At 45.0% G+C, this 10,000-nt stretch overlaps 1 protein-coding gene and 1 pseudogene across 4 annotated transcripts in view; one reads left to right on the top strand and one right to left on the bottom strand.

Annotated features, from left to right (window-relative positions):
- The first annotated feature begins 2,598 nt into the window (after positions 1 to 2,598).
- Positions 2,599 to 4,719, top strand: LOC310797415 (exocyst complex component 5 pseudogene; annotated as a pseudogene). Its single transcript has one exon. The product of its transcript is annotated as an exocyst complex component 5 pseudogene (transcript).
- A 5,000-nt stretch (positions 4,720 to 9,719) lies between these two features.
- The window catches only part of LOC310797153 (solute carrier family 12 member 7-like), a 42,602-nt gene continuing 42,321 nt past the window's right edge, over positions 9,720 to 10,000 (bottom strand). For all 3 annotated transcript variants that reach the window (XM_083659472.1, XM_083659473.1, XM_083659474.1), the window contains one exon: positions 9,720 to 10,000. This exon is cut by the window's right edge and continues 1,928 nt beyond it. The gene's annotated coding sequence lies outside the window, so the exon portion shown is untranslated.

Raw genomic sequence — 10,000 nt, 5'->3', positions numbered from 1 at the left:
ATTCTAACATCAAACATCAGACCCGCCCAAATTCACTCTCAATTATTTATTGTCTCCTTAATTGGAAATGTAGGCGTGGCTGATAAGCACTCACCTGACGTGTGTGATCTGATCTCATGCCTTGCAAGGTTATATACCGTAACTAAGCATACTATCTATTCTAGATCACATGACTACTGGTGACATCATCGGTCCATCTGAGAGGAGTAGTCAACTAATTAATCAAGTGGACTTTAATTAAAGCTGCTATGTGTAGCACCTTTCTGCAAATTAAAATTCCCATCAAACTACTTTTTTTTTAAATAACATCTGTTGTTTGGATACATCTCTCCTCATCTGCACATCTGTCATTGTGTAGAAGTCCTACGTTTAAATCTAATCAGCATCGACACAGGCTGAGACTGTATGCTGCTGTGTGTTTGGCTATTGCCATTGATTCACACATTAGTCACATGAGAGACTATAAGGAGTTGGACATAGGCTATTTATCTATAGACCCGCCTAGCCGACAACAGCCTATTCATACTATATGATCCTATAGTATGGTCAGTGTCCTGCAGACAACTCCAGTGTAACTGACAACAGTCTAACTGACAACTGATAATGATATATAATAATATCTATAATGATATATAATAATTAGCCTATTATTCTGAAGTTAAGTTATGTTAAGTTATCCGTTAGTTGTCCCCATGGGGTAATTCCTCCTCTGCATTTGACCCATCCTCTACTAGGAACCAACTAGGAGCAGTGGGCAGTCGCAGTGCAGCGCCCGGGGACCAACTCCAGTTATTTTACCAGTGCCTTGGTCAGGAGCACTGACAGGAGTATTAACCCTAACATACATGTCGGGAGAACATGCAAACTCCACACAGAAAGGACGTGGGACGGACCGGGGATTCGAACCCTGGACCTTCTTGCTGACTGTGAGGCAACAGTGCCAACCACTGAGCCACCGTGCCCTCTTGACATCGCTAACACATACTGGAAGAACTCACTGTAGTGACCTGTAGGTTAAAGGTCATGATAGCCTATGGGCATAGATACCATATTTTGATAAAGTCTTCTGTATTTTCCCTGTATTTAATCATGTTTTATTCAGGCTGTAACACAAACGCAAACTGCAAATTCTATGTGAAGACACTGCAGGGAAGAGATGAGTGAATACTTAGGACAACAAGTTAACAACATCATGAAAGTTCACACAACTTTATCACGACATGCATATATTATTATACATCAAACTCTTGAGCTACTTCTGCTCTCACTCAGAATGTCAAAATAGAAGCGATGTGATGTTTACTTTTTGAGATATTAACGTTTGTTTGGCACAACTCCTACTAGTTAACTGCCGCGGGGTCACGCATTTCTGGGTGGCACACAGGTGGAGAACCTGTCCACCATGATGCGTTTGAGATGAAAGTTGAAGAAGGTTTGTTGGAGAAGCTGAAGCATGTGTGCAGCAGCACAAGCGTGACTCTTACCTTCAATAACCTGCAGGGCGGCGGCCAGCGAGCACAGCAGCGCGAGATGCAGCGCGAGACAGCACCTGGAGACAGAGAAGACCACAAACTGCTCACTAAACACACTCATATAGTCTGTAGCTGACGTGCACGTGCACATCATGCTATTCCTTTGAATTATAATGCGACTCACGCGAGCAACACGCAAAGTGAAAACTTTCATGTAGCCGAAGTAGAAAGAAACATTCACTTAAAGTGAATTTCTTAAGGTCGGTTTAATGCCATTCCGCCACCTTTGATTTGATGGGAAAATGATATTGAAGCGGTCTTCTCTTACTTACCTTTGAGTCATTTTAGCGTGCGAATAAATAGAAATCCAATTTGGGAAGTTATCCTCGTGTGCGTGTGTGTGATGAAGAGCAGGGAAACTCTCTCTCTCTCTCTCTCTCTCTCTCTGCTGACGTCCCTTCTCCTCTGCTTCACTGGACTGACTGCGGTCTCTCTCTCTCTCTCTCTCTCCCCCCCTCTCTCTCTCTCTCTCTCTCTCTCTCTCTCCCCTCTCTCTCTCTCTCCAGTACAAAGCCTCTCTCAGTTCTTTAGCTGAGTCGCTGACTTACTCAGGCCCACGGACTTGGGAAATTTGACTCCCCTAAAAAAACGTACCTCTAGTCTATTGCTTTACACACACACACACACACACACACACACACACACACACACACACACGCACGCACGCACGCACGCACGCACACACACACACACACACACACACACACTTATTTATTCATTTATTTATTTATTTATTAACTTCAAATTTGTATGCATACTTTCATTATTTATTTATTTACTTGGTTGCTTGATTTTCTTGCACCTTTCATCTTCCCCTTCCATTTAAATTGACTAGTAGGCCTAGCTGCTGAGCTGCTTACAGGAATACATCACTGATGATGTCACAATGTCTACCAGTCCATGATGTTGTCATCAGTGATGTCACTCGAGCAACTGTGATGTCATCAGTGATGATGTCATCAGTGATGATGTCATCAGTGATGTCACTCGAGTAATTGTGATGTCATCAGTGAGGGATGTTATCGGAGAACAAATAGCATCCAACGCCGCAAACGGAAGCTTGAAAATGTCAACAGCTGCTCAACTGTTCGGGGAGCTCTTTAATGCAGACGAGTACATTGAAAGGTTGGCATGGAGGACTCCTGGAGGAGGCTCTAAAGGAGGAGCTGAGGCGTTTGACCCCAAAAGGCTGCTGGAAGAGTTTGAGAACCACATTGAGGAGCTGCAGCAGTTGGATGAGAAGATCCAACGGCGGGTGGAGAAGCTTGAACATCAGTGTCATCGCAAGGCCAAGGAATTTGCACACAAAGTACAAGACTTGCAAAGGAGCAACCAGGTGGCCTTTCAGCATTTCCAGGAGCTTGACGAGCACATCAGCTATGTGGCCACCAAGGTGTGTCACCTCGGCGACCAGCTGGAGGGGGTGAATACACACCGACAGAGGGCCGTGGAAGCGCAGCGCCTCATGACCTACTTCAACCAGTTTTTGGATGGAGAGCTACGCAATGACGTGTTCAACAAGGCAGACAAGATTAAGGAGGCTGCTGATATCATTCACAAGCTGCATCTCGTTGCCCAGGAGCTGCCCTTCAACAGATTTGCAGATGTCAAGGCAAATATTGCTGGTAAGTACAGAAACCTAGAGCGGCAGTTAATCCAGGAGTTCACCACCGCCCAGCACAGAGGTGAGATTGCACGTATGCGGGAGGTGGCCGCGGTTCTGCTACATTTCAAGAACTATGCACAGTGTGTGGATGTCTACATCAAGCAGTGTCAGGAAGGGGCCTACACGAGGAACGATGTGTTTGAGGACACTGCAGTTCTCTGCCAGCGGGTCAACAAGCAGCTGGGAGCGGTCTTCAGCAGCCCAGAGGCCGTTATGGCCAAACTCATCCAAAGCATCTTTGAGAACAAATTACAGCCTCATGTTAGAGAGAGACTGGACGAGACCAGACACTCTGATGTTGAACAGTACCTCAAGAACCTCTATGACCTTTACGGCAGGACCACTACTTTGGCTACCAAGCTGACAGAGTTCAACCTGGGTTCAGACAACACCTTCCTGTCCAAGCTGACCAAGAACATTTTCTCCTCCTACCTGGAAAGTTACATCGACATGGAGAGGGAATACCTTCGCACTCGGAGCGCCATGATCCTACAGCGCTACTACCAGAACCACCAGAAACGCCCGATAAGCACTGGCAGCATCCAGGAGCTGAAGGAGCGGATCAGGCAGCGGACCAACCTGCCCCTGGGGCCCAGCATTGACACCCACGGGGAGGCCTTTCTCTCGCAGGAGGTGGCGGTCAACCTGCTGCAGGAGACACGCCATGCCTTTGAGAGATGCCACAGGCTGTCACATCCCTCTGACCTGCCCAAGAACGCCTTCTCGATCTTCATGCTGCTGGTTGAGCACCTGTGTGTGGAGCACATTGACTACGCCTTAGAGATCGGCCTCTCAGCTATCCCCTCAGCAGATGCCAAGAATGTCAACCTATATTTCATGGATGTGGTCCAGAAGGCTAACGCTATCTTCCACTTGTTTGACAAGCAGTTCAATGACCACCTCATGCCTCTCATTCGCTCATCTCCAAAGATGACAGAGTGCCTGCACAAGAAGAAGGAGGTGATTGAACAGATGGAAGTCAAACTGGACACGGGAATTGACAGAACCCTACACTGCATGGTGGGACAAATGAAGCACATCCTGGCCACAGAGCAGAAGAAGACTGACTTCAGGCCTGAGGACGAGAACAATGTCACGATCCAGTACACCACAGCCTGCTCCAAAGTCTGTGCCTACGTGAGTCAGCAGGTGGAGCGTGTGCGGAGGTCCATGGATGGGAGGAACGTGGACACGGTGCTGATGGAACTGGGCGTTCGCTTCCAGCGGCTGATCCATGAGCATCTACAGCAGTACAGCTACAGCTCCGTGGGAGGCATGCTGGTCATCTGCGACGTGGCCGAGTACCGACGCTGCGCCAAGGACTTCAGTATCCCTCTGGTGCTGCAGCTCTTCACCACGCTCCACACCCTCTGTAACCTCCTGATGGTTGACCCCGGCAACCTGAAGCAAGTTTGCTCAGGAGAGCAGCTGACCAACCTGGACCGCAACCTGCTGCACTCCTTTGTCCAGCTCCGAGTTGACTACCGCTCATCCAGACTGGGCCGGCACTTCAGTCAATGAGTGAGTCAATCACTGCCCTCCGTCCAATCACATCATTCTCCCATCTGCTTTGATCAGATGATGCACCTTGTCGTGTCAGTCAATTAATGAATGTATGAACGAACAAACAAACAAACAAACAAATTAATTAATTAATTAATTAATTAATTAATGAGCATCCTTGCTTTACTTTTCTTGTGGATTACCTTGTTAAAAAACATGCAATCAAACAGTTTATTCCAATTCACACTCTAGTCAGTGAATAATACTCTCCCTCCTGTTGTCTTCCGGTCAAATCTGACCAATTTACAACTTTTCTGCTGTCATAAATATGGTTTCTTTGATCTGATTGCCTTAAAGCAGCTACGAGCAACTTTTTCGATTGTTATTAAACAGTATAAATTTAATATCAATGCATCACATCTTACCTCTAATAGTCGACGAGACCAAAGCCGTGTGTATCTGAGATTGCTCCCTTAGGTGATTATTAAGTCTATAGTCTGTCTAAACTCGCGTCAACAGGGGGCTCTCTAGAGCGACCGGACCGGGTAACCCGGAAGTGAAACGCGGAAGTGAAACCAGGAAGTGAAACGCAGCTGTCTTCTTACGCCGTTTGCGCTGCCTAGCAACATAACATAAACAATGTGAACGCCACGCATACTCGCGGGAACATCTCTCGTTATATTCTAACAGGTTTTTTGGAAGTTATTTTGTGGTAATGGCCGAAGTGGCTGCTGCAAACCGTTTCATTTCACTTCCTGATCTGCCCTGGCTACAGACACACTAACACTGGCCGATTCACTCGGACTTCAAGCGAGACTAATCTGCGTTGGTATCGTCGACTATTAGAGGTAAGATGTGATGCATTGATATTAAATTGATACTGTTTAATAACAATCGAAAAAGTTGCTCGTAGCTGCTTTAAGGCTTCATGCTATCCTCCACACTAGGTATCATCACACACACAAATCAAGTTCAGAGCTGTTAGTGAAGGGTGTTTTATTCAACATTAGGACATCTGTGTTGTTTCAGGTCAAATATAGAAATAGAAAATGAATGGGTAATGTGGTTCGTCAGATTTGACTACAAACACACAATGTGTCATTATGTGGAGCCATAGCCGCTGATCAATGGAACATGCTCCAGAACACTTTCAAACTGGAGCATTTGGTCTTTTTGGAGTCTTTCAGAGTGCTACTTGAGGGTACCCTGCATAAGGAATGTTCTTGCTCTACTTGATGTACTTTTATCTCCTTGTTTTGATAGTCTATATCTGTCTGTTTATAATTCTGCAACCTCTGTAAATGTTTTTATTGTAACAGGGCTCCCTTGAAAATGAGAACGTGTTCTCAAGGCCAGGGCCTTACCCCTGTACAGTAAATAAAGGTAACAAAAAAACCCATACAACATTCAATAGTAGCCTATCCTGGCTGGATTTGATACACACCATTGTAATTATCAATCAACATCTTTACTATATTCACAACAATACATGAATTGTGATTTTTGTTTATAAGAAATGGGTGGAATAATTTCAGTGAAATGTGGGGTAGAGATGGTAAATTATGTGTATATCTCGTGATAATGATTAGATGTAACACAGCATCTAATGTTTTATTGGTTGCTAAGTTGGCCCATGGAGCTGATAAAACACAAAGGATACATTTAACAATACATACAATTTGTGGGGTTGAGTCCCTTTCTCTACTTTTTCCCAGCGTGTGTGTGTGTGTGTGTGTGTGTGTGTGTGTGTGTGTGTGTGTGTGTGTGTGTGTGTGTGTGTGTGTGTGTGTGTGTGGGTTCAAACTCACAACCTCTCCAACCTTCAGGTTATTTCACTCCCATCATATCTGTCGTGCAAAAGGCATTTCCTGGCAAACATTCTGTCCAACAATCGCCTACTTTTTCAGAAGCACATTTTCAAAAGCAAAGGCTACACTCACAATTTCCTTTCATGATCATGATTGCTTTCACGTTACATGCCATCTGTTGCTCAGTGAATAACTCCATTGAGCAGGAAGGATTTTCCTTTGGCTGACTGCTAGATGTTTGGTTGCCTACAGACTGCTAGATGTTTGGTTGCCTACATACTGCTAGATGTTTGGTTGCCTACAGACTGCTAGATGTTTGGTTGCCTACAGACTGCTAGATGTTTGGTTGCCTACATGGGAGAGTACCTTGTATTTTCAAGAGCAATCATTCATTTGGTGGGTATACTGTACAGTAGGCCGGTGACTGAGATATTTGATGTGTTCATCTCCTCTAATTGTCTGCATGGTGCTTTGAGTGCTTGAATCAGTCAGACACACCCAAGGAAAGGAGGTTCTATATTGACACACCCAACATTCCCATGGCCAGTCACACTGAGCCCAAGCATGAGAGAGATCCCATTCATACAATGTCAAGGACAATATGGACAAGAATAGCATTCTACAATTGTATGTTTTCACACTGTAAAAAATGTCCTCAGTCTTAAGTCTTGTCTTGAAACAATCAGGACCTTTCTGTGTTTTACCCCCCCCCCCCCGTATTTGAACACAAATACGATAGTAAGTCTCAGTAGAAGGCTAAACAACTTGTGAAACTAATGGAGATTTCATTGAGACAAACTCGCCTAATGATGTAAACCAATATCCACACAGCAGCTACTGTGTTGCAGCTTTCTCCTCTTTTCTAAAGCTTGTTGTCAATTTGTGGTCCAGACCGAAGCTCCTCCTGCTGTCCTGAAGCTTTCCAAGTTTTTACACTAGCTGTCTCCTCCCTCGCTGCTTAGAAGTGACTCTGCATAACGACACAATCCATGAAGCCAGTCAACTTTTAACCCATTGATACCTGATGCAGCATTTGTGTGTGTATCCCTTTAAGACCGCGAACCGCGTTAACGCGGTTCACGGTCTTAAAGGGATACACACACAAATGAGGGATATACACGCAAATGCTGCATCAGGTATCAATGGGTTAAACCAGGAAACTTGCTCTGACACTTAGAAAGGGTGCACACTTTCGTGTCATGGCAATTGCTCTGCTACTGGCAATCTATTTTCCCCACTACATTAATCACGTTGTATTGAATGAACAAGCCTGCTTTTGGATGTGTTTGTCAGATGTTGTCTGCTTTGTAATTTGTTGTGGTGTATCTGGTTTACTGGCTAGTCATTTTGCCATTGTGTGTGTGTGTGTGTGTGTGTTGTGGTGTGTAGCAGAGTTGGGAATTGACAGGGATGTGTTATCTTTTTCTTTTGGTGCACCCCCCAACACCACTCCGCCCCCCAACACAACACCACTCTTGCTATGGAAGTCATCATGTGCAGCTCCTGAAGACAGATCACCCTGTCTCACACTTTCAACCCTTTTGCCTTTTGTATCTTTGCTGGGTCGGGCTCTCCCACTCAGTTTCTCACAGGAAAACACACCCATGCCCCCACACAATAACACACACACACACACACACACACACACACGCACACAATAACACACACACACACACACACACACACACACACACACACACACACACACACACAATAACACACACACACACACACACACACACACACACACACACACAATAACACACACACACGCACACAATAACACACACACACACACACACACACACACACACACACACACACACACACACACACACACACACACACGCACACAATAACACACACACACACACACACACGCACACAATAACACACACACACACACACACAGACACACACACACACAGACGCACACACACAGACACACACACACACACTTTTTCTACAGACTTTTTCTACTTTCTACAGACTAACTTTTCTTAATTCTGAGTCCTTTGCAAACATGTATAACAGCTCAAACACACCATACGCCAGACAGACAGGTAGACACACAGACAGGTAGACACACAGACAGCCAGACAGGTAGACACACAGATGACTGGCAGACAGACAGACAGGTAGACAGACAGACAGACAGGTAGACACACAGACAGACAGGCAGACAGACAGGTAGACAGAGAGACAGGCAGACAGAGAGACAGGCAGGCAGGCAGAGAGACAGAGACATGCAGACAGGCAGACAGACAGGCAGGCAGACAGACAGACAGGCAGAGTTTGCTTGCAGACAGTGGAGAGAAGAGGATGCAGAGCAGCATAGTTCCAGTTCAGACCATGATATTGGGATCCAGGAGCACTTTGTTCTGGTGTGCGTGCTGACCATGTGCTGACCCAGCTAACCGCTCTGTGGGACAAACAGGAAGCCATTTATACACAGCCAACTTTCCCCAAAAAGCATCGAACATTTTGCCTTTGTTCTTTTTGTCAGCCAAGAGACAAAGATGATTTTAGCACTAAATTGATTTTTTGGGGGAGAACTGAGCCAGTTATGTAACAGATAACGATGAGCCAGCTTCACACGCTCATCTGGGTACATCCAATATAGCAGCTTGTTCAATCTAGCTGGAAATATCAAAGGAAGATGAATTGTGTTTCTCCAATAGGCCCGATATGACGGGAATCTATTAAATAAAATTAAAGAATATATGTAAGAAGAAGGAGAGGTAAGACATTCATTCTATATTGAGTCTTACAATCCTGTTTTTACCCACAGCGCCGGCAGCAGGCCATTCCGGTCAGGACACTCAGTCAGTCAGTCACTCATGGATGCTTAGTGAAGGGGGGCGGGGCTAGGGGAAAGGTGCTGTAGATAGGGATAGGAAGGTCATATAACAACGTGAAAATCTACATTTCAGGTGGAGCTGCAGGTGGATCCAGAGAGTCAGGGTTCGAGGGGTGGATAGCAGGAGTGGCTGGGGGGATATGGGTGGGTTAGGACCATTTTCCATGGAATTTTTCAGGAAAATGGTTCACAACCCCATTGACTTGCACTGACTACCGTGAACTGGGAAGACTCCCAAAGCAACGCAATTCATTGCAATAAACAATACAATACATATGCATAAGATCCACAGTTCCAGACTTTGTACAATGTATTTTATGTATATATGTTTTTATTTTTTTCATGTTTTTTTTGTTTTTTTACACTGAACTAACATGTGACACACTGTAGATATTTGCATCTGTGCTAGACTCAAATGTCAATAACACCAGACAGTAAAATACAATGTAAATACTATTATGATGTAGCCTCTTATGTTGGTAAATTGTCATAATCAACCAGTTTACCAGCATGTAGGCTACCTCTACACTTCTACCTCTAAATGGTGCCAAATTAGGTTGCCAGGAAATGAGCTCACATGCCTTAAAACTTTGCTCACAACAAAACAAAAAGAGGAAATCGTACATAAACT

The sequence above is a fragment of the Poromitra crassiceps genome (assembly GCF_964638095.1).
Source record: "Poromitra crassiceps genome assembly, chromosome: 23".
In the NCBI taxonomy this organism is placed as follows: domain Eukaryota; kingdom Metazoa; phylum Chordata; class Actinopteri; order Beryciformes; family Melamphaidae; genus Poromitra; species Poromitra crassiceps.
This window is presented reverse-complemented; position numbering and strand designations above follow the sequence as displayed.